At 35.2% G+C, this 25,605-nt stretch overlaps 1 long non-coding RNA gene across 3 annotated transcripts in view; it reads right to left on the bottom strand.

The window, feature by feature from the left end:
- Nucleotides 1–23,891: 23,891 nt before the first annotated feature.
- The window catches only part of LOC105477019 (uncharacterized), a 411,286-nt gene continuing 409,572 nt past the window's right edge, over nucleotides 23,892–25,605 (bottom strand). For all 3 annotated transcript variants that reach the window (XR_011614691.1, XR_011614693.1, XR_011614692.1), the window contains one exon: nucleotides 23,892–24,010. This is a non-coding gene — a long non-coding RNA (uncharacterized lncRNA). The remainder of the gene's footprint in view (nucleotides 24,011–25,605) is intronic.

Raw genomic sequence — 25,605 nt, 5'->3', positions numbered from 1 at the left:
GTTCACAATTACAGAGCTAAATATAATTGATAAGATTTAATAAAAATAATTGTGGGCTGTGTATTATATTCACAATACAATGCTTACATGTAGCAGCAATACATTTACAATTAAAAAAATTTACAACATAATTAATATAACTTAAAATTAATTTTAGCTAATTAAAATATTCCCACTTCTTAGGCATGCTGAATGTCTTACTATTTCTACCATGAGCTTAATGTCACCTGAGGGCAAATTAAGTCATGTTTACATGGCTGTGGATTCTGATAGTTCTGTTGCAAGCAGTACATTTCAGGTAAATTTGTTGAATAGAACAAAATAATTGAGAAGTCATTTGGAGAAGGAATCAAACTACTTGTTGATGTAATACTGAAAGTGAAGCAAATTGTTTATCAATGTGGGCCTCAACATCCTTACAGATAAGCATGTTTATTATCTTTCCTTTTGTTCACTAATTCATTTTTCTTTTAGTAAATAGTGTTAGATCATTGTTATGTACTCAGAAGTGTCCAAGTCTGAAGCTGTATACTTCAATATGTTTATTAGACAATATTGGCATATCAAAAAAAAAACCGAATATAGATTAAAGACAGTGATAAATATAAAAATGCTATGAAATTGTTCAACGGAGAGATTGTTCAACTGAGAGATTGATAGTAAATTTTTTAATGATGGTTTTGTGTTTTTGTTAATCATATTTCTTCCCTTCTTTCCTTTATATATAGAGAAACTTTTCATTTGAATATAGTGTCAAATTTACAGAAGAGCTGAAAAAATTAAAAAAAACCTCAATGAAATTTTTTACCAAAAAATATTTATTGACAATATTTTCTTCCATTTTAAAAATGATTCCCTCTCTGAAAGTGTAGACACACACACACACACACACACACACTTTTTTCCCTCAATTATTTGGAAGTTTTCTGGATATATCCTGTCTAGTTCTAACTAGAAATAAGGACATTTTCTTACATAACAAAACCAAAAATTAGAATTAATATGATTCTTTAATTTCCATTTTCATTTTATTTTGTCAGTTTACCTAAAAACCATGAGTGACCTTTATAGCAGTTTCCCATTTCCAGTATAGGACCCAGTTCCAGGATAGCATACTGCATAAGGTTGTCATAGCTCCTTATTCTCCTTTAATCAAAAATAATTTCTCACAATTGGAGTCAAATTCTGCATTTCAAGTCAGAACATTACATAAGTTACTTCTGACCTTTTCACATTTCTTCTGTTCCTCATTTGTGATTTTAAATTTGATAATCTAATCAAAGTATTCTCTGGCTTCACCACCACATCCTTATTACATTATCTTTGCAAATAACAAGGGATCTGTAAGAAGACATTTGAGATAATGGGAATATCTTCCTCCTAACACCTTTCATTCACCTCCCTGACTCTGCTTTAGCATCCATTGGTTTATTCTTGATTGGAGCAGTCTAAACTATGATGGTTGGAAAATGATGATTTTCTAACTTCAGCATTTTGTGAACATTGATCAGTCACCATTCTCCTATCAGGAAGATTCTTACCTTTTCCATCATGAGTTTACTGGTAGTTAGGTTTGCGTTTTTCTGTTTATTTACATGTATTTTATTATTTGTATTTCATTATTGTTCTTGATGAATGTAATGTTTAAATTGCCCCAGATTTGGCTGGAAGAGGCCTGTCAACTTGGTTTCTGTGTTCTTTTAACATGCCCTACTAACATTTTGGCAGGGGGAAGAGCACAGCACTTTTTTACTTTACATTACAATTAGATGCTAAGGGATCACCTTAGACTTATCCTGTCCTAGCCCTTGAATCAGCCACTTCTCCAAGGAGCTCTAGTTTCTTTAGTGGGTAATAAAATTATAAATCAAAATTTGAATGCTAGCTGCGCTCATTGCTATCAGAGTAGCTTTACTTCTGAGCTCTTTAATTAAATTATATATTAAAAGTATTACCTTAAATTCTATTCTATTTACCCATAGATTCTTGGCCTTCAGATACTCATTTGTATTTTCTTCTTTTACAGTGAAAATCTGGGTTCTTGGTGATATCATTGCATTTGTTATTTGTTCACGTTTCCCCCATATCCTTACACAGTAGTTGTGATTCTTGAAGCAAGGAATGCAGTTCTAGAAAAAATTTTGCAAATATGTGTAGACCAAAGAAAGAATCAGTGAACATGAAGACAGTTCAGTTAAAATTAACCAGTCTCAGGACCAGAAAGAAAAAAAAAATGAGGAAAACTAAATACTTATGACCAACTGATTTATCATAAGGATGCAATGTTGGAGTAATATCTAATAGTCAATTAATTCAATTATGGCAACAAAATATAAAAACCACCTGATTATTTCAATATATAAAGAAAATGCCTTTGACAAAATCCATTACAATTCCATGATAAAAACACTCAACATAGTAAAAATGGAAGGAAGCTTCTTCAATCTGAGCAAGGGCATCTGGGAAATACACAAATCTAGCATCATAGATAAAGGCAAAAGACTAGACAGTATCAACTTAAGAACCAATGCAAGGATACCACCTCTCACTATTGCTATTCAACACTGTAATGGAAGTGATAGCTAGGGCAATAAACAATAACAATAAATAAAAGGCTTCCAGATTGAAAAATAAGAATTAAGAATATCTCTAGGCACAGATAACAAAATCGTGAGAGGTTTTGCTGTGAAAACATTATAATTAATAAACGAACTTAGCAAGGTTGTATGATGCAAGATCAAAATGTAAAAATCAATGGTATTTGTCTATGCTTACAATAAACAATACAAAACATAAAATTAAGAAAGAGTTCCATTAAGAATGGCATCAAAGGCCGGGCGCAGTGGCTCACGCCTGTAATCCCAGCACTTTGGGAGGCTGAGGCGGGCGGATCACAAGGTCAGGAAATGCAGACCATCCTCGCTAACATGGTGAAACCCCGTCTCTATTAAAAATACAAAAAATTAGCCGGGCGTGATGGCGGGCACCTGTAGTCCCAGCTACTTGGGAGGCTGAGCCAGGAGAATGGCATAAACTTGGGAGGCGGAGTTTGCAATGAGCCAAGATTGCGCCACTGCACTCCAGCCTGGGCAACACAGTGAGACTCCATCTTAAAAAAAAAAAGAAAAAGAAAGGAAGAGTGGCATCAAAAAGAATAACATATTTAATAATAAGTGTAACAAAATAAATGTACTCTTGAAAATGTATACTTTGATAACCGGAAAACACAGTTGAAGAAAACAAGGAGAATTTTAATAGGAAAAAAATATCAAATTCATGAATTGGAAGACACTATTTTTAATGTAGGAAACCTTCCAAAACTGATCTGCCGCTTACACAATCCCTTTTAGAATTCTAGTTGACTTATTTGTAGAGTTTGGAAAGCTGATTCTAAAGTTCATATGGAAATGCAAACAGCTACAAAAAATTTCTGCTTCAAAAGACACCATCAATAAAGTGAAAAGACAACCCATTGAATGGAATAAAATATTTGCAAATTCAGATATATGATAAGATACTTCTATCTGAAACATATAACCAACTCTAACAACTCGGTAATTAAAAGACAAATAATCCAATTAAATATAGGCAAAGAATCTGAATGGATGTTTCTCCAAATAGGATATGCATATGGCAGTAAGCACGTGGAAAAATCCTCAGTATCATTAGTCATCAGGGACATGCAAATGCAAATCAAAACCATGAACAGATAAACTTACATATCACTAAGATGGCTAAATGGAAAAACTCAGATAACAAGTGTAAAGATGTGGAGAAGTTGGAACCCTCTGGGGGGAATATGAAATAGTTCAGACACTGTGGAAAACAGTGTAATTCTTCAAATGAGTAAACATAGTTATCATATTTCACCTGCAGTTTTTACTACTATTTATACATCTAAGAGAAATGATGTCATATGTCCTCAAAAAATGGCAGTCAAATATTTATAGCAGAATTATCCATAATAAACCAAAAGTGGAAACAATCCCAAAGTTCACTGATAGACAAATGAATAACAAAATGTGGCATATCTATACAATGGAATATTATTTATCTCTGAAGAGTTTCTGTGTATGCCTCTCTATATCCCTTTCTTTATCAAATACAATACAAAACTGAAAATTAAGAAAGAGTTCCATTAAGAATGGCATCAAAATAATAATATATTTAATAATAAGTATAACAAAATAAATGTACTCTTGAAAATGTATACTTTGATAACTAGAAAACATAGTTGAAGAAAAGCAAGGAGAATTTTACCTTTCTTTATCAGATGTAGTGTGATTCGATCAGAAGAAAATCTCCCACAGTGGGAATCCTCCCTTGAAACAGAAACAGAAAAATGAACCAAGAATCCATTATTTAAGCTAGTCTGGGAGCCGCTTGAGGAACTTATATTTGTTGTGTCTGACTTGAAACACTGATGGAACTAAAGGCATTGTTTGGATGCCACTGAAAACAGACACAATTACCACAGCATGTTAAAACTGCAGTTTTACAGGCAGAAACTAGTGGGAACAAGAGATTCTGAAAAGAAGTAGTGAAAACCTCTTTGGGTAATTTCAGATAACTAAAGCACATGCACAAACCCAGAAAAGATATTACTCAGAAAGGTTTGAGAGTTCCTAGATCTCTAGCAGGGCTGATAGACGAAGGTCTTCCCCTGCAAGAAGACAGTCCAGAAACACTGAGGAGCTACTTGGTTTTTTTCCAAATGCTTAAGTCTCAATAACAACAACAATGTAACACAAAGTATGCAGAGAAACAGGGAAACATGGTTCAATAAACGAAATAAAATTAATCTCCAGAAAGTTACCTGGAGGAAATACAAATCTGGCCATGTGTGATAGCTTATGTCTGTAATCCCACCACCTTGAGAGGCTGAGGCAAGAGGACTACTTGAGTCCAGGAGGTTGAGACCAGCCTAAACCTGGTCTCCATTTTAAATTATACATGCAATTTTAAAATATATATATATATATATATATATATTTTTTTTTTTTTAATTAACTAGGCATGCTGGTGGATGCCTGTGGACTCAGCTACTTGGGAGGCTGAGCCTAGAAGGTTGAAGCTACAGTGAGCTTGGGCCAGAGTAACATCCTGTCTCAAAAAAATAAAAAAAATTACAAATATATGAGTTGTCTGACAAAAAAAAAAAAATCATGTAACTCTCTTAAAGATGTTAAATGAGCTAACAGATGGTCAACTACACAAAACCAGGAAAATAATGCATGGACAAAATGAGTATTTTCTTAGTCCATTTGAACTGTTAATAATAAAATACCATAGACTTAGTTGCTGATAAGCATCTAAAATTTATTTATCTCTGTTCTAGAGACCAAGAATTACAAGATCAAGGCATAAGCCCTGTTTCTTACGGATGACATGTTCTTATTTCATCTCCATATGGTGGAAAGAGCTAGCTAGCTATCTGGGACTCTCATATAAGGGCACTAATTCTATTCATGAGAGCTCTAATTTTATGAATTAATCACTTCCCCCAGAGTCACCACCTCTTAATATTATCACATTAAATATTAGGCTTCAACATACACATTCTGGTGGGACATACATTCAGACCATAGCATTCCATCCCACTAGGCCCCAAAATCTTAACTCAGTGCAGCATCAACATTAAAGTCTAAAGTACAGATTCTCACCTAAATATCATCTAAATCTGATATGAGTGAAACTCAAGTTACAAATCATTTTGAGACAAATTTCCCTTTTGCTGTGAGACTGTTATGTCAAATATGTTATCTGCTTTCAAAACACAGTGGTGGAACAGGCATAGTGCAGATCATCTCATTCCAAAAGAGAGGAAATAGAAAAGAAAAAAGAAGCTGGGCACAGTAGCTCGTGCCTGCAATCCCAACACTTTGGGAGGTCAAGGTGGGTGGATCACTTGAGGTCAGGAGTTCCAGACCAGCCTGGCCAACATGGCAAAACCCTGTCTCTACTAAAAATACAAAAATTAACCTGGCGTCGTGGTGCATGCCTGTAGTCCTAGCTACTTAGGAGGCAGAGGCAGGAGAATCCCTTGAATCCGGGAGGCAGAGGTTGCAGTGACCTGAGATCATGCCCTTGCACTCCAGCCTGGGTGACAGAGAGACTGTCTCAAAAACAAAAAAGCAAACAAACAAACAAAAAAACAGAAAAGAAAGGAAAAAAGAAATGACGCATCCTATGTAGATCTGAAGCCCAAAATGGTAAACAACATTAAATCTTAAGGCTACAGAATAATCTTCTTTGACTCAATGCCCCACCTTTTGAGCACACAGGGATAGGAGTTGGGTCCCCTAAGCTCTGGGATGCTCTGCCCCAATAGCTTTGATGGGCACAGCCCCTGTCTCCACTTTCATGGGTTAAAGGTGCACACCTGAGGCTCTCCTTGGCTAGAGTTGCACACCAGTTGCTTTACCAGTTCAGGATTGCAGGGGTCACTTAGGCCCTTTGGGTTTATAAGTCACTGGCCTAATGGAGGTATTACCCTCCCCATGGTTTCGCTAGGCAGTGCCCTACTGGGGGCTGTTTGTGGTGCACTAACTTCACAGTGACCTTCTGCCTAGCTTGCACATCCAATGCTCCAGTTGTCTCCATCCTGTGAAATCTAGGTAGATTTAACCACATCCTAATATTTTGTGTACTCTTCACATCTGTGTAAATGACACCATAAGGACGCCTACAAGGTTTACCACCTGTGCCCTATGGAATGGTAGTCATTGCAATCTCTATCACACCTGGGCCAACTGAAGCCACACATGGGCTAATTTATACGAATTTGGTGCATAAATTCACTTTTAGTTCTTGGGCAGACTTTAAATGGCAAAACAATAAAAATAAGTTTTACTATCTTTTTGACATAGGACTTTGATCTGCTGCCTAGAGTAGAGTGCAGCGCCGTGAACATAGTTCACTGTAATCTCAAACTCCTGGGGTCAAGAGCTTCACCCACCGTAGCATCACAAAATGCTGGGATTAAAGGCATGAGCCACTGCACCTAGCCTAAGAATAAAAATAATTATTAATCCATGTCAGTGGGTGTACAATATATAAAGAGGTAATTTGTGACATCAATAAAGTAGAAGAAGGTGGAGCTACATAGGAGTACAGTTTTGTATGCACTTGAAGTTACATTGTTATCAGTTTAAAACAGAATACCATGATATTTTTATGTAATTGCAATGGTAATACCATAAAAAAATCTGCAAATTAGATACAAAAACAAATGTAAAGGGAAAAAAGCATGTTACTACAAAAGATATAAATGAAACACAAAGGAAGACAATAAGACAGGAAAGGAAAAACAAAAGATACAAGACATTTTGAAGGCCTCTAAGAATATGCTTTATAAATCTAGGTGACTTTCTTTTTTTTTTTTTTTTTTGAGATGGAGTTTTCCTCTTGTTGCTCAGGCTGGAATTCGGTGGTGCGATCTCAGCTCACTGCAACCTCCGCCTTCCAGGTTCAAGTGATTCTCCTGCCTCAGCCTCCCGAGTAGCTGGGAATGTAGGCACCTGCCACCACACCTGGCTAATTTTTTGTATTTTTGGTAGAGACGGGGTTTTGCCATGCTGGGCAGGCTAGTCTCAAACTCCTGACCTCAGATGATCTGCCTGCCTTGGCCTCCCAAAGTGTTAGGATTACAGGCATGAGCCACCAAACCTGGCCGACCTTACGTTGCTTTAAAGTCTGTTTTGTATGAAATTAGAATTGCAACCACTGGTTTTCTCTGTTTTCCATTCACTTGGTAGATTTTTCTCTATCCCCTTATTTTGAGTCTACGGGTGTCATTACATGTGAGATGGATCTCTTGAAGACAGCATACCAATGGTATTGGTTCTTTATCCAGCTTGTGATTCTGTGCCTTTTAATTGGGGCATTTAGCCCAATAACATTCAAAATTAGTATTGATATGTGTGGATTTGATTCTATCATCATGATGTTAGCTGGTTATTATGCAGGCTTGCTTATGTGGTTGCTTCATAGTGTCACTTGTTCATGTACGTAAGTATGTTTTTATAGTGGCTAGTAATGGTCTTTTCCTTTCTATATTTAGTGCTTCATTCAGGAACTCTTACAAGGCAGGTCTGGTGGCAACATATTTCCTCAACGTTTGCTTATCTGAAAAGGATGTTATTTCTCTTTTGAAGCTTAGTTTGGCTGGGTATAAAAGTGTGGGACTTTGACAAGACACAGACAGCACTAGACAGATCATGGGGGGAGAAAATTAATAAAGATATTAAGGGCTTGAACTCAGCCCTGGATGAATTGGACCTGATAGACATCTACAGAGCAATCCACTCAAAAACAAAAGAATCCATTCTTCTCATTGGTATACGGCACACACTCTAAAATCAACCACATAATTAGCCATAAAATGCTCTTCAGTGAATGCAAAAAAACTGAAATCTAGAAACCACTCTCTCAGACCACAATGCAATCAAATTAGAAATAAAGACTAAGAAATTCACTCAAAACCATACAATTACATGGGACTTGAATACCTGCTCCTGAGTGACTTGGGGGTACATAATGGAATTAAGGCGGAAATCAAAATGATAACAAAGACACAACATACCAGAATTTCTAAGAAAGGAAAGGCAATATTAAGAGAGAAATTTGTAGCACTAAGTGCCCACATAAAAAAGTTAGAAAAATATCAACTTAAAAACCTAACATTACAATGAAAATAACTAGAGAACCAAGAGCAAACCAACCCCAAAGCTAGCAGAAGATAAGAAATAAACAAAATTAGAGCTGAGTTGAAGGACACTGGGACACAAAAACCCATTCAAAATATCATTGAGTCCAGGAGCTTTTATCTTGTTAATTAGTAAAATAGACCACTAGCTAGACTAATAAAGAAGAAATGAGAGAAGCTCTAAATAAACACAATTACAAACGACAGATGGGATATTACCATTGACCTTAAAAAATACAAATAACCATCAGAGACTACTACAAATGCTTCTATGCACTATAAAACCTAGAAGAAATGGATAAATTCCTGGACACATGCACTGCACCAAGACTCAGCCAGGAAGAAATTGAATCCCTGAACAGACCAATAACAAGCTCTGGAATTGAATCAGTAATAAATTGCCTATCAACAAAAACAAGCTCACAACCAGACAGATTCACAGTTGAATTCTACCAGATGTACAAAGAAAAGTGGGTACCATTCCTACTGAAACTATTCCAAAAAACTTGAGGAGGAGGGACTCCTTCTGAACTCATTCTATGAGGCTAGCATCATCCTGACACCCAAACTTGGCAGAGACAAAACGACAACAAAAATTTAAGGCCAATATTCTAGATGAGCATCAGTGCAAAAATTCTCAAGAAAGTATTGGCAAACCAAATCCAGCCACACATCAAAAAGCTTATCCACCATGATCAAGCAGGCTTTATCCCTGGGATGCAAATTTGGTTCAACATATGGAAATCAATAAATGTGATTCATCACATGAAGAGTACCAAAGACAAAAGCCACATGATTATCTCAATAGATGCATAAAAGGCATTCAATGAAATTCAACAACCCTTTTTAAAAAATAATTCTCAATAGACTAGCTATTGAAAGAATATCCCTCAAAATAATAACAGTCATCTATGACAAACCCACAGCCAATGTCATACTGGATGAGTTAAAGCTAGAAGCACTCCCCTTGAAAAGTAGCAAAAGACAAGGATGCCCTCTCTCACCATTCCTATTCCTCATAGTTGTGGAAATCTTAACCAGAGCAATTAGACAAGACAAAGAAATAAAGGAAAAGAGAAGGTCAAACTATCCCTGCTTGCAAATGACATGATGCCACCATCTAGAAAATTCCATATTCTCAGCCTAAAAGCTCCTTGAGCTGATAAGCAATTTCAACAAAGTCTCAGGATAAAAAATCAACATACAGAAATCACTAACATTTCAATACACCAACAAAAGTCAGGAAGATAACCAATTCATGAATGTATTCTTATCCACAATTTCAACAAAAGGAATAAAATACCTAGGAACGCACCTAACTAGGGAAGTGAAAGCTCTCTACAAGGAGAACTATGAAACATAGCTCAAAAAAATCAGAGATTACACAAACAAATGGAAAAACATTTCATGTGCATAGATATAAAGAATCAATATAGTTAAAAAGACCATAGTGCCCACAGCAATTTCCAGATGATTCAATGCTATTTCTATCAAACTACTAATGACATTCTTTAGAGAACTAGAAAAAAATTTTAGATTTCATATGGAACCAAAAAAGAACCCAAAAGTCGAGGAAATCCTAAGGGGGGAAAAAAAAAAGCTGGAGGCATCATGCTACCTGACTTCAAACAATACTTCAGGGCTGCAGTAAAGAAAACAGCATGGTACTGGTATAAAAACAGACACATAGACCAGTGGAGCAGAATAGAGATCTCAGAAATATGGTCACATACTTACAACCATCTGATCTTCAACAAAGGTGACAAATACAAGGACTGGGGAAAGACTCCCTATTCAATAAATGATGCTGAAGTTACTGACTCACCATATGCAGAAGATTGAAACTTGAGCCCTTACTCACAATATATACAAAAATTAACTCAAAATGGATTTAAGACTTAAATGTAAAATCAAAAATGGAAAAACCTAGAAGTCAACCTAGGCAATACTATTCAGGACATAGGCACAGGCAAAGATTTCATGACAAAGAGGCCAAAAGCAATGGCAACAAAAGCAAAAATTGACAAATGGGATCTAATTAAACTAAAGAGCTTCTGCACAGCAAAATAAACTATCGACAGAACAGACAGACAACCTACAGAACGGGAAAAAAATTCTGCAAGCCATGCATCTGGGAAACGTCTAATATCCAGCACCTATAAAGAATATAAACAAATTTACAGGAAAAAAACCCAACCCATTAAAAAGTGGGCAAAAGATATGAACAGACACTTTTTGAAAAGAAGACATACGTATAGCCAACATCCATATGTAAAAAAAAGCTCAACATCACTGATCATTAGAGAAACACAAATCAAAACCACAATGAGGTACCATCTCACACCGGTCAGAATGGCTATTACTAAAAAGTCAAAAATAGGTGCTGGCAAGGTCCTGGAGAAAAATGAACACTTATACACTGTTAGTGGGAGTGCAAATTAGTTCAAACATAGTGGAAAACAATGTAGTGATTCTTGAAAGACCTAGAAACAGAAATATCATTTGACTCAGCAACCCCATTACTGGGTATATAACCAAAGGAATATAAATCATTCTGTCATAGAGACATGCACATAAGTGTTCACTGGGGCACTATTTACAATAGCAAAGACACGTAATCAAACTAAATGCCCATCGATGGCAGATTAGATAAAGAACATATATTATACATACATCATGAAATACTATTCAGCTATAAAAAATAATAAGATTATGCCCTGTGGAGGAATGTAGATAAAGCTGGAGGCCATTATTCTTAGTAAACTTGTAGGAACAGAAAACCAAATACCACATGTTCTCACTTATAAGTGGGGGCTAAATTATGAGAACACAAGGTCACATAGAGGAGAACAACACACACTGGGGCCTATCAGAGGGTGGAGCATGGGAGGAGGGAGAGGATCAGGAAAAATAACTAATGGGTATGAAGCTTGATACCTGGGTGATGAAATACCTGGTTGATGAAATAATCTGTACAACAAGCATCCATGACACAAGTTTATGTTTATAACAAATCTGGAAAAGTACCCCTGAACTAAAATGTTTTAAAAATGCTACAAGGCATTCAGAAACAATGAACAAAAAGGCAAGTATTTATTGATATAAGAGACTTATCAATAAATATTTTAAATGTAAGGGGATTAAACTGCCAAATCAAAATACATTGTTTGACTGAAAGGATTAAAAAAAAAAAATAACCAGGATCTAATTACATGCTGTCTGTAAGAGATTCACTTTAGGTCTAACCCCATATGTTGGTTAAAAGTGAAATGATGATAAAAAATATTATGCAAATGGTAAGTGAAAAGAACAAAGATGACTATACTAACATCAGACAAAATAAAATAAGTAAAAAAGTCTATTACAAGAGACAAAGCAGGACATTATATTAAAAGTGTCAATTCACCAGGAAGATATAATGAGTATAAATATTTATATTTATATAAATACATGAGGCACAACTGACAGAATTTAAGAGATAAATGGCCACACACTAATAGTAGACTTCATTTCCTCACTTTTAATAATGAAAAGAAAAACCAGACAGAAGTATGGAAATAAAAGACTTAAACATTTTAAGTCAATGTGAACAGAGACGTAAAGATTACTCCAAGCAACAGTAGTATATACATGCTTCTCAAGTGCACATGGAAAATCCTCCAGGATAGCCCACATACTAGGCCACAAAACAAGTCTCAATAAATTAAAAACACTGAAATTCTACAAAGCATCTTTTCCAATTACAACAGGAAAAAAACTAGAAATCAATAGCACAAGGAAAAACTGGAAAATCGTAACTATGTGGAAAATAAATAACACATTCTTAAACATCCAATGAGTCAAGGATACAAGTGATTTAGAAAATATTAGGCCGGGCGCGGTGGCTCAAGCCTGAAATCCCAGCACTTTGGGAGGCCGAGACAGGCGGATCACGAGGTTAGGAAATCGAGACCATCCTGGCTAACACGGTGAAACCCCGTCTCTACTAAAAAAATACAAAACATTAGCTGGGCGCGGTGGAGGGTGCCTGTAGTCCCAGCTACTCGGGAGGCTGAGGCAGGAGAATGGCGTGAACCCGGGAGGCGGAGCTTGCAGTGAGCTGAGATTGGGCCACTGCACTCCAGCCTGGGCGGCAGAGCGAGACTCCGTCTCAAAAAAAACAAAAGAAAAGAAAAAAAAAAGATAATATTTTGAGACAAGTGAAAACAAAACCTCCTCCACAAACCCAAACTTGTGGAATGAATGGAAAGCACAGCTCAGACTGGAGTTGTAGTTATAAACATTGAACATTAAATAAGAAGAAATATTTGAAACTAACAACTTTATGTCTCAAAAAATTGGGGAAATGAAACCAAACTAAACTAGCAGGAAAAAAAATAATAATGTTTGGAGCAAAGAGAAATAAAATGTAGGAAAAAAATAGAAAATATTGATGAATCTATGAATCTGATTTTTTAAAAGATCAACGAGATTGGTAAACCTTATTTGGATTAACTAAGAAGAGAGAAGACTCAAGTAACTAACACGAGGAATTAAAGAAGAAACATCACTACCAATGTTACAGAAATCAAAAGGATTATAGGGGGATATGATGAACAATCGTATGCCAACAAATTGGATAACCTATAAGAAATAAATTTCTAGAAACACATAACCTACCAAAGTAACCTATGAAATTATGGGGAAATAGAATATGTAAACAGACCAACATAACAAGATTAAATCAGTAATCAAAAAACCCCAAGCAAACAAAAGCCCAAGGCCAGAGGCTTAAGTAGAGCATTTAATCAAACACATAAAGAAGAATTAACACCAATTTTTGTGAAACTCTTTCAAAAAATTGAAGAAAGAAACACTCCAGGCTTTTAGTGAGGCTAGTGTTAAACTGATAGCAAAGTAATATGAAGACACACACTCCAGGCTTTTAGTGAAGCTAGTGTTAAACTGATAGCAAAGTAATATGAAGACACTGTAAGAAAATAAAACTATAGACCAATAATCCTGATTAATATGCATGCAAAAATCTCAATACTAGTAACTAAAATGTATAAGTACATTAAAAAGATGATTCATCAATACCAAGTGGGATGTATTCTTGGAATTTGAGGATGATTCACCACTCAAAAGTCAATCAATGTAATATATCATATTAATAGAATGAAGGACAAAAGTACATGATTATCTCAATTAATGAAGAAAAGGCATTTGACAATATTCAACATCCTTTAAAGACAGATGTATTGACTAATAAAATAAAAGAGATGGTTCAGGAATAAACTCCTGCATTTATTATCAAAAAAATCTTTGACAAAGATGCTAAGACCATTCATGGAGAAATGACACTTTTTTCAACAAATGGTTTTAGAAAAATTAGATAGCCACATGCAAAAGCATGAAGTTTACCCTTATCTTCACCATAAAAAACTAAAATGGATTAACTATCTAATATAAGACCCATACTATAAAATTCCTAGAAGAAAAAAAGCAGAGTCTTGTACACAATACCAAAAGCACAAGCAAAAAAATAAAATAAAATTTAAGTGTAGACAAATAAGACTGCATATAACTTAAAACACTTGCTCATCAAAGGATAAAATCTTTAGAGTAAAAAGAAAATCTACAGAATAGAAGAAATAATCTCAAGTCACATATCTGATAACAGGTTAATATCCAGAATACATAAAGAACTCATACAACTCAATAATTTTAAAAAGCCCAATTAAAAAATGGAAAAAGGACTTGAATAAGTAATTCTGCAATGATGATAAAGAGATGCCCAAGAGCTTTATTAAAACATGTATGTATATACACATATATGTATACACACACATATGTATACACACATATATATACACATATATATACACACTCATATATATGTATATAAAACCTCACACACATTTACATTTGGAAGGCTACAACAAAAAAAAAATTGATTTGGGGAACTGAAACCCTTGTGCACTGTGGTGGAATTGTAAAATGGTGCAACTTCTATGAAAAACACTATGGTAGTTCTTCAGTAGTCTGGGTGTGGTGGCTCACACCCAGAATTCCAGCACATTGGGAGGCCAAGGCAGGAGAACTGCTTCAGCTCAGGAGTTTGAGACCAGCCTGGGAGATATAGAGAGACTCCACCTCTACAATAAAATTTTTAAAAATTAGCTAGGTATGGTCATGCATGCTTGTGGTCCTAACTACTCAAGAGGCTGAGGTGGGAGGATCACTTGGCTCTGGGAGGTCAAGGCTGCAATAAGACCTGATTCTGCCACTGCACTTCAGTCTGAGCAACAGAGTGATGCTCTGTATCAAAAACTAATAATAATAATTTAAAACAGGACTGTCATATGATCTAGCAATCACATGTCTGGTTATACAGACATGTATTGCATAAAGTTTCAATCAATGACAAGCCACATATACAACGGACCACATATACATTCTGAGAAATACTATACTATATAGTCTAGGTGTGTAGAAGACTATACCAGCTAGATTTGTGTAAGTACACTCTATGATGTTTGCACAATGACAAAATCATCTAACAACACATTTCTCATATCCCTGCCCTTATGCGATGCACAACTGTGTATCTAAACAAATTAAAACCTGGGTCTCTAAGAGATATTTTCTCATTCATGTTCATAGAAGCACTGCTTACAATAGCCAAGAGGTGGAAGCAACCCAAATGTCCATTGGTAGGTAAATAGATATAGAAAATATGGTATATACATACAATATTATATAGTCATAAAGAGGAGGAGAATATGGTTACATGCTATAACATGAATAATTCTTCAGGAAATCACGCTACATGAAACAAACCAGTCACCAAAGGACAAACACAGTGATTCCACTTATATGAGGTATCTAAAGTTGCCAAAATGAAAATAAAAAGTAAAATGTGGCTTACTTGGAGCTGGTCAGAGGAGAAAAAGGGGAGCTGTTTATTACTGGGTATAGAGCTTCAGTAATGACAGTTAAGTTCTGGAGATCTGTTTCATCACAATGTAAATATAATTAAAACTACTAAACTGTACCTGTAAAATAGTTAATATAGTGAATTTTTAATTTTATTACAATAAAAAAGAAATATGGAAAATAAAATTTTTAAAAAGTTCACTTTTAAAGGATTTAGATGATGCTGATGTCCACCAATGATAATTTCAGACAAAACAATTAGTGAATTCTCACTGCGAGACTTCCCTCTATTACAGGAGTATAGCAGTCATTGATGAAATATAAAACAAATAGAAAAAAAACTGAGAGAAAATGATATATACATATATGTAGTTTTTAAGACAGGGTCTCACTCTGTCACCCCAGCTGGAGTGCAGTGGTGTGACCACAGCTCACTGCAGCCTCAACCACCCTGACTCAAGCAAACCTCCCACCTCAGCCTCCAAAGTAGCTGGGGCTATAGGCATGCACCACCACATCTGGCTAATTTTTGTAGTTTCTGTAGAGATGGGTTTTCTCCATGTTTCCCAGGCTGATCATGAATATACATATTTTTAATAATAAAATAAAAATGTAGCCAATATCAATAGTCACTGAGGCTGCAGGCTTGCTGAGTTCCAGATCTGAAAACAGTAAAATGTTAGCTGGAATTTGGCTTCTTCAGTGTAAAAGAGTTTACAGAATCCTATCTAAGGAAAAGATTAGATCTATAATCACTTCTTAAAGTCAGGGCCTGGGATGTAGTTGTCCCAGTGGAGAAAATTTGTCCCTTCCAGCTTCATAACCAAAGTCATACATGGACCTGTCTGTCCAGAAAGCTAATATTTTTCAGTTGTAATTCTTTAATAGGCTACACACTGTTTTGGTGCCTGCTCACTGCGATAGGACAAGAGTCCTGAGCTATCAGTAGAAGAAGTGATTTTGAATTAAGACTCAGAAAGTCAGAGGAAGGTAAAGGACAGAACTGTTTGGCAGGGAAATATAGCCAAATTAATGTATACCTTCTATACAATTATCTTCAGAACACCAACAGGTTTTTATTTTTAAAACTGAAATTTAACAAGCTGATTCTTCATTTTATAGGGGAAAGTAGAGATGCTTCTTCAACATTATGGGGATGTAGCTGTACCAGATATCAAGTCTTAACATAAAGCTAGAATAATTAAGACTGAGATACGGATACAGGAGAAAAAGAGCAATTCGAAAGAAGCAAAAGAAAACCCAGAACATATATATCCATACATGGAAACATATTATAACACATGTGTGGCCAAACTGAAGAGCAGTATGTAAATTTTCAACTATTTAATAAATAGTTCTGGGAATTGTCTGAATTGGCCATGAATTGGTGCGACCTATCCAGGATAAAGCTACATGATATATTTTCTATAATTCCTTGCCCTGTAGATTCTAGCCTGATTTAGAAAGGAACTAAGTGCCATAGCGAAGGCAGAAGTAAGACAGAAGTTATTATTCTTGATATGTTATGGCAATCAGATGTGGCAGCTTCACTAGGCACCATGGTTTCATCAGATGGGATATCTTTAAAAGATGAATTCTCTTTGCAGGATTCTCTCCAAGCTCCTGCTTCAGAACCTCACGTAGGAAGACAGATACAGGCTGCTTTTCAAATTTCCCCATAAGCTTCAGCTGCTCCATGAGATCTTGTGCTTCAGATTAAATTGTTAGTGACACACTCTGCCATCTTTCTATTCTTTTCTAGATCTTCATTCACCCAGATTCTGCCACTTTCCACCATACTTAACATCTAATTTCTTATGTTTAGTGTCTGTAATACTTATAGTGGTTCCAATTTACTAACCAAACCTACACTGATAAAATGTCTTTTAAAAATTGCTTGATTGACAGGTGCAATTATAAAATTCAGTTCAAGGTATTTCATAGACTTAAGTATATAAAATAAACTTTAAATTATAAAAGATTATATAATAAATTTTAGAATTTAAAACAAGTAACAATATTTCGAAAATGACACAGAAGCAAAACACTTAAAAGAAAAATTATAAAATGTGACCTACTGAAATATCCAATGCCTGTGCTCCAAAATACAACATAAAAATAGAAAGGGAGATTACAGCTGGAAGAAGATACATCCCAACTTAGAATTAGAATTCCAAATCCATAGAGAGCACCTAAAAATCAGAGAGGAAAAAACAAAAACAAACAAACAAACAAACAAAAAAAACACTACAAAAGTAGGCAAGCATGGTGAGAAACACAAGAATTTAACTGGTGAGGAAAACTGAATGGTCACTGAATATAAGAAGTGTATTCTGTATCGTTACATTTTTTGATAAGTGTAAATCTAGCCCACAGAGTAGTAACATATTACAATGGCCATATTGGCAACAATAAAAAACAAGGAATAAAACTTGAAACATTGACAGTACTAAGTGTTGACAAAGATTTCCACCAATGATGAGGATATAATTAAGTACAGTTCTTTTGTAAGACAACTTGAGATTAATTAGCAAAGATTGAAATGCATACTTTCTGTGAGCTCATAAATCAATTCAATGTATATAACATGTATACACACATACATACATATGTATATATTTGTATACATATAAGCTCTTTCAATAGTTTAATTTTGCTCTTTTTTTTTTTTTATTTTTTATTTATTTATTTATTTTTTTTTTTTTGAGATGGAGTCTCGCTCTGTAGCCCAGGCTGGAGTGCAGTGGCCAGATCTCAGCTCACTGCAAGCTCCGCCTCCCGGGTTCACGCCATTCTCCGGCCTCAGCCTCCCGAGTAGCTGGGACTACAGGCGCTGCCACCTCGCCCGGCTATTTTTTGTATTTCTTAGTAGAGACGGGGTTTCACCGTGTTAGCCAGGATGGTCTCGATCTCCTGACCTCGTGATCCGCCCGTCTCGGCCTCCCAAAGTGCTGGGATTACAGGCTTGAGCCACCGCGCCCGGCCAATTTTGCTCTTAAAAAAGTTATGTCAGCCGGGCATGGTGGCTCATGCCTGTAATCCCAACACTTTGAGAGGCCAAGGCAGGAGGATCACGAGGTCAGGAGTTTAAGACCAGCCTGACCAACATGGTGAAATCCTGTCTCTACTAAAAATACAAAAATTAGTCAGGCATGGTGGTGTGCACCTGTAATCCCAGCTAATCAGGAGACTGAGGCAGGAGAATCGCTTGAACCCAGGAGACAGAGGTAGTGGTGAGCCAAGATCACGTCAGTGTACTCTAGCCTGGGGGACAGAGCGAGACTCCAACCAGGAAAGAAGAAAGAGAGAAAGAGAGAAAGAGAGAAAGAGAGAAAGAGAGAAAGAGAGAAAGAGAGAAAGAGAGAAAGGGAGAAAGGGAGGAAGGGAGGAAGGGAGGGAGGGAGGAAGGAAGGGAAGGAAAGAAAGAAAAGAAAGAAAGCAAGAAAGCAAGCAAGAAAGAAACTATGTCATTCTGGCAAACTAAATAAAGTCAAGAAGTGTTTACATGTTAGACAGGTATATATTTATAATTATGGAGACTTTGCCTTCTTGGTTTGTTGGGACAACCTCAATTTGTGATTTTTGTTATTCTTAATAATTCCAAGATACTTGCTTTACTTTCAAAATCATTCTTGGTGAATGAACACTCATATACTACTTGCTGAATGTCTAAATTCCATTTTAAAATTTCTTAGACAAAGTGTTCTTTCTTAGTTGTTATTTTCATGACCTCCACAATGGCAAAATAAGAGAGAGTACACATTAGTTGTTCTATGGTTGATTGATATGATTTAAATACTTAGTAGGAAAATAAGAACACTGCCATAACTGTGATCTGAGAAGAAGCTAGATGTTTGATATCTTAAGAACATTGTTTACTTTTTCATAAACCAAACATTCCCCTTTTCACAAAATACATGTAGTTTTTATATGTGAACACTATATTGTAACATTATATTTCAATATCTGGTATTCTGATATGCTGTGTTTAAAAGATTCACAAGGAATAATTTTTGTATAGAAGATAAGAATATTGGTATATGAAGACATGAGTTTAGAAAAACTGAATATATATTGACTTACGTTTAATAAAAATTTTTCTATTATCTAGAAATTTCAGCAGATTGGCAATTGGGAGTATAGATAGTTGAAAGCAGCTACTACAATAGTGAAAGTTAACTACTCAAAAAAAATTAAGAGGTGTGATAAAAACTATTTGACTGCACACTGCTAACCTGTGGGTTATCCTGTAGTTTGCATCATAAAGAGAAATTGCAGGGGAAGGAGAGAAAGATAGAAATAGCAGCTGGAGCTGAGATATTATATCCAAAAAGTAAAGTAGAGTTATTTCAACTCCAATAAGCTAAGCACTTACATAAAAAGAAGCTTCAGAATTTTTTTTAATGCAAAACTATGTTAAGCCAGATACTTAAGAGACAACATGAATGGATATTGTACTATTATGGAACTTAAAATATACAGTTATTTTGACCACAACCAGAAAAGTCTCTAACAGATTCCAAGAGCTTAATTCTACCTGTAAAAATAGAGGTGGTTGGAAAACTGGACAAGTTAGTTGAGGAAGTGTCCCAGACCAGTGAGAGATGAGAGATTTATTAAAGCAGAAACACTGGTGGGTCATGCCCAATGAACTCTGCTGTCTGCCAGGAAGACAGAAGACTCTCTCTAGCAGTTGTGGAGTCCAGGATCTCAGTGAAGAATTTTCACCCAAGGTAAAGGCTGAGTTGTAATAAAAAGAAGGCTCTATGGTAGAAAATACAGATCCATTACATGAATATAAGAGTAAAATTGAGAGACCTGGGAGCCAAAGAGGACAGCTTATGGCCAAGATATTCACACAGAATACCAAAAATTAAGGAAAATGAAACCAGAGCTTGAAATTATATTAGCTAGAAAAGAGAATATCTAACTCTTATCTGCTAAGAAAAAGACCTATGAAGAGAACATGAATACAATAGCCAAGATTATTGCAAGGAGCTTGTCTAGTCTAATAACATTTTATTTCTTCACAGCAAAAGGGGAAGAGAAATAAAATGTGTCTTCACACTTTCTCATTCTAGAAGGCAGAAGTAGGTTCTGGGGGCCAGAATTTAATTAAAAAAAAAAAAAAAGATAAGTAACAGTTAAGCTATTACCATCCAAGTGTTCAGCATGTTTCACAGGAATCTTGCTTCAAATAGCATTTTCTTTATCACTTACTAACATAGATTATTTGAATTAAATTAATATCCATAGGCAATTGTCCAAAGGAGCAAGAGCCTGTTCTGTGGTTAACTTTGAAATGCTAAGGAAGTACTACTCCCACTCTATGTGGACTCGTTAATTACAAGTGTATTTCAATGAACTATCTTACTTCCTTTAATATAAGATGCCATCAGTTACAAGGCACACCATTATTTTCTGTTAACACTAATTAATAGAAAAATTTACAAATCCAAATATGGAAAGATTTCTGATTGTGCTGCCGTTTCATTTTATCCTTACAGAAGAAAGTCTTTTGAGTTTAGTTAGACCTAGATATTTATTATGTATTATTCATATGTATACATGAGGAAGGAAAACAAATTAAATAAATGGTCTGATGACTGTTTTAAATGTATTTGTACTCAGAGTCATCGATGTTCATATTTCTCCATACAATATCAACCTCTGAGAAATCAAGAGGCTTGGTTTGCCACATTTCTCAAAATAACAATTTAAAAATTGTTATCCCAGAATTTTCTTCCCAGCTGCTACAGCCCATCCTGAAAGTTTGATGCTCATGGAAACACAATGACAACAAATTCAACATGCTACCGAGCCTTCAGTGATTGTAAGATGAGCCAAGTTTCTGACATACTTGACTGATAAATTTGGAAATAATGAACTAGGAATTCTTGGCTCAACAACTTTCTTTTTCTCTTAACTACCTGTCTGCGGACAACACAGTTTCTTTTCCTTTTGCATGTGAAAACATTATAGGGCAGTCTCCAACGTCAGAGCCCTACAGTCAGGGCTTTATGAACCCCACTCGCCCACAGATATATATCATCTTCTCAAAGTGATCTTCATGTGTGTCTTACTTTCTTAATAGGTTTAAATTCTTATCCAGGAGAAAATTATCTTTCAAAACCAATGAAAGTAAAGCAAATGTATGCATCGCTTTGCACGTTTTATATACCACAGCCAGCAAGGTATGTGGTTGCAGTTTCAGAAAGACCGATATGAACTACACAGAGTGGAGTGAATTTTAGATGACAGATAAAGCTCTGAATTAGGTTGTTTCTAAAATATCCAGTAACAATACTGTTATTTGAACCAGAATTCATCCCAGGCGATCAAACTTTTCATTCATCTCTCATCTTATTCTTTAAACATAAGATTATTAATTGTCATTTATTGTTAGGCATTTGAGAATAAATTGTAAAGCAAAATAGACTTGTGGACAGTCCCAAACTGTCCCCATTCCTGGGGAAAACATACACAATTAAACAGTAGGCATAAAATGTGGCAAATTTTATTATAATAGTGATAAATTGCTATGGGACCATATACTACTATTAGCAGTATCACTATGTCCCCGGACACACAGGTATAAAGAAATGTCAGTTAATTTCCTGTAAATTAATTCAATTTTTTCTTCAATCCTTCAATGCCTCTAGGCTCCTAGGAGATGCTGCCTCATTAAGTCTAGCATTATTCTGTTCTGCATTTATATTTTGGTGCAATCATATGGTTAAAGAACATTTATTAAGTATCTTTAATAAACACTTTTACATTTCTCGCACCTCTGTATCCCCTAAGATATTTCGGATGCAAAAATCATCTCTACTGTTCATCTTACTTGGACAAAGGCAGGGAACAAAGTCCAGGTGCTGAGATGTACAGATCCAACATTACTCTCTTGCTTCTCCTTTGCTGGTATAATTTTTTCCTATGGTTATTGACTGGGCCGATACTCTTTCTTCAACTAATGTACACCTTTTTACTGACAATCCTAGCCTTTCTTGAGGGTTTTAGGATTTTGAAGGCAAAATTTAGAAGTCCTGCCGACTTGTTCTATTTATTTTTTTACCTGGCAGACAATTCCCCTGAGGCACAAAGACATGAGACCCGCTATGCTAAAAATTACAGAGAAAGAGAAAGAAGAAAATGTGGTAAGGCAGAAAGAAAAAAAAAAAGCTTCACAAATTACATCTAAAAATATTATCTAACACATCAACCTAGCGATGGTCAGTAGGAATTATATTTCATCTGATAACTAAAGTATAATGGTCAAAATTGTTTGAGGCAGATGAAAAATTGTTTGAGAATCCAAAGATGTTTTATGCTTGTAACTGAGAGGTGTTCAATATAACCATAGCTTTGAAGTGAGAGGAGGTAAAAGTTATGGGTGGAGAAAAATAAGGCAGGCAGGATAAACAGACCACGACTTCTAGAACTGTATCAAACAGTGTTAACTTTTTTTAAGGCAATCAAAAATTCTGACAACATTTAAATTTAAAAAAAAAGAGAGACAAGGGTTATTTGCATTTTAGAAGTCTAACTCTGGTTTCAAGCCAGAAGGAGAATCCTCACACCTTCTAACTGTTTCTTTTTCCCTGAAAGCTTTTATTACATAGGTCATCTTTCCACCACACTACTTTATTTGACAATATATATTGCAATTCAACCATAAAAATTAAGTATCTTTGGATAATAATTTTGGTTTTCATATCAAAGCCCATGCTTGATAAATTCCAATCAAAGCATATTCTACAATGAAGAAATATATTTTTTAAATACCATCAGAATTTCAAACATGAAAACATTTTGATATAATTAGCTACAAAATCATTGAGTTTAGTTTAAAAACAACTTGAAGAATGTATAAATTACCAAATTACTTTTAAAGAAGGACATTTATAAACTTTCTTTATCTTACATTCTAATTGTAATAGCTTTCACTCTATGAAAACAAGTCTATATCTACACTTTTGGTATCAGGCATAATTGGTCTACACAGCTTTGGTTTCACTCCTTTGAGTAAAGTTAATCCATAACAACCTGGCAATTATTCCTGAGCATTGGTAAGTGAATAAAAAGTTTCTTTGAAAAAGCATTTTGGGGGCAGGCAAGGTAGTCCAGGCCTGTAATCCCAGCAGTTTGGGAAGCCCAGATGTGAGGATCTCTTGAGGGCAGGCATTTAAGACCAGCCTGGGCACATAGCAAGACCCTGTCTCTATGAAAAACAAAATAAAAATGAGTATGATGGTACATACCATTAGTCCCAGCCACTCAGGGAGCTGAGGTAGGAGGATGGCTTGTGCCCAGGAGTTCAAGGCTGCGGTGAGCTACGAGGTGGCATCACTGTACCCCAGCCTCAGCAACAGAACGAGACCCTGTCTTTTTAAAGAAGAAAAAAAAAAGAGATGGTATTAGGCATTGATATATTTCTTTTTTATCTTACTTTTTGGAGAGTTCAAGAAAATGTTCCTTAGAGTTTTGTAAGTTCCTACAAAGAGGAGATTATCCGCTCCCTCCACCAATCCCTTAAGTATCTGATCTCATGTGTCCTTCCCCCTCAGTGTCCGCACCCTCCACCCTCATGAAACCTTCCTTATATTACTATAAAGTGCCAGCCACTCTCCTGGTTCAAGGCCTTGAAATATGCTGTTCCTCGGTCTGTAGACAATGCTTTCCTACAAGTGTCCATTTGGCATGTCCCCTGACTTTTCCAGCCACTATCAAAAGCCACTTTCTCCAGGAGGTATTTTCTAACCCTCCTACATAAAAATGGAAAAACCACCCCTGGAACACTACTGCAATCTTTATGGCCCTTTCATGCTTTTCTCTTTAGTATTTACTACTTTAAAATATATTAGATCACCTCCTTGATTACTTTATATTTTTCTTTGCTCCTTTAAAATCCTTAAAATCTTTAAGACAGAGTATGTAAAAATAGGGAGAGAGAGTTTGCAAGTGCAAGTTATGTACATTCAGAACTGTAACTTCAGGATTTAAACAAATGTTTGGAAATCATATGGTGAAGAAGTATTTGTTGAATGAGTAAATCTCTAAATGCTTCAAGAATCTTATTTCTATGCACTTAAGAGCTATCATGCCTAACTTTATGCTTATCTTGAAAATACATGCAAACACATCTTATTTGTAATTACATATATAATTATGAATAGTTATGTATCACATACTTTTATGACATTTATGTATATATTTGCAGAGACAAGGATAGATAATATTAAATATACTAAATTTTTAGGAAATAATTTACTGTAATAATTTAAGAGTAAGAGACAATATAAATGGTCATGAGAAGTGCTGAATTTAAGCATATCAAGCTCTTATCTTATTAAAAATACATTGAAAAAAATCAAAGACCTTTATCAAGTGATAATTTAGTTTTCTTCATGCACACATAAACATACCATATATACATAAACGGGCATGTGAGTTTTCTTTCTTATTAACCATTCGCTAATGTTATGCTATTAAAATAAAAGATCAAATATTTTTTAAAGAAATCAGCAATAAAACATATTAGTTTATTTTGAAATCTCATAAACATACTCAAATACACACACACTAACTTAGCTGTATGCCGCAAATGTTAATATGTTTCATCTTTAATTTCATTCGTTTGAATATGTTTTAAAATTTGCCTTGATAATTCCTATTTTATCTGAAGGTTGATTAGAAGTAGGTTGATAATTTTTGAATATTTGTACCAATTTCCTAATATATGTCTATTATTGCTTTCTAGCTTGATTTGACAATGTGTGAAAGAACATATCTGCTTTATTTGTTTTATTTTCATTTTGATTCATTTTCTTTTTAATGGTCCAGCATATGATCTCTACTAGTGAATGTCCTGTGTTTCATATTCTCATTAACAAAAGAATATTCTGCTGTCTTTTGATGAAATATGTTGTAAATATTAATTAGGATTACTGTAGTTACTTGATGGTAGTGTTCAGGTTTTC

Source organism: Macaca nemestrina, chromosome 16, assembly GCF_043159975.1.
Source record: "Macaca nemestrina isolate mMacNem1 chromosome 16, mMacNem.hap1, whole genome shotgun sequence".
Taxonomy (NCBI): domain Eukaryota; kingdom Metazoa; phylum Chordata; class Mammalia; order Primates; family Cercopithecidae; genus Macaca; species Macaca nemestrina.
This window is presented reverse-complemented; position numbering and strand designations above follow the sequence as displayed.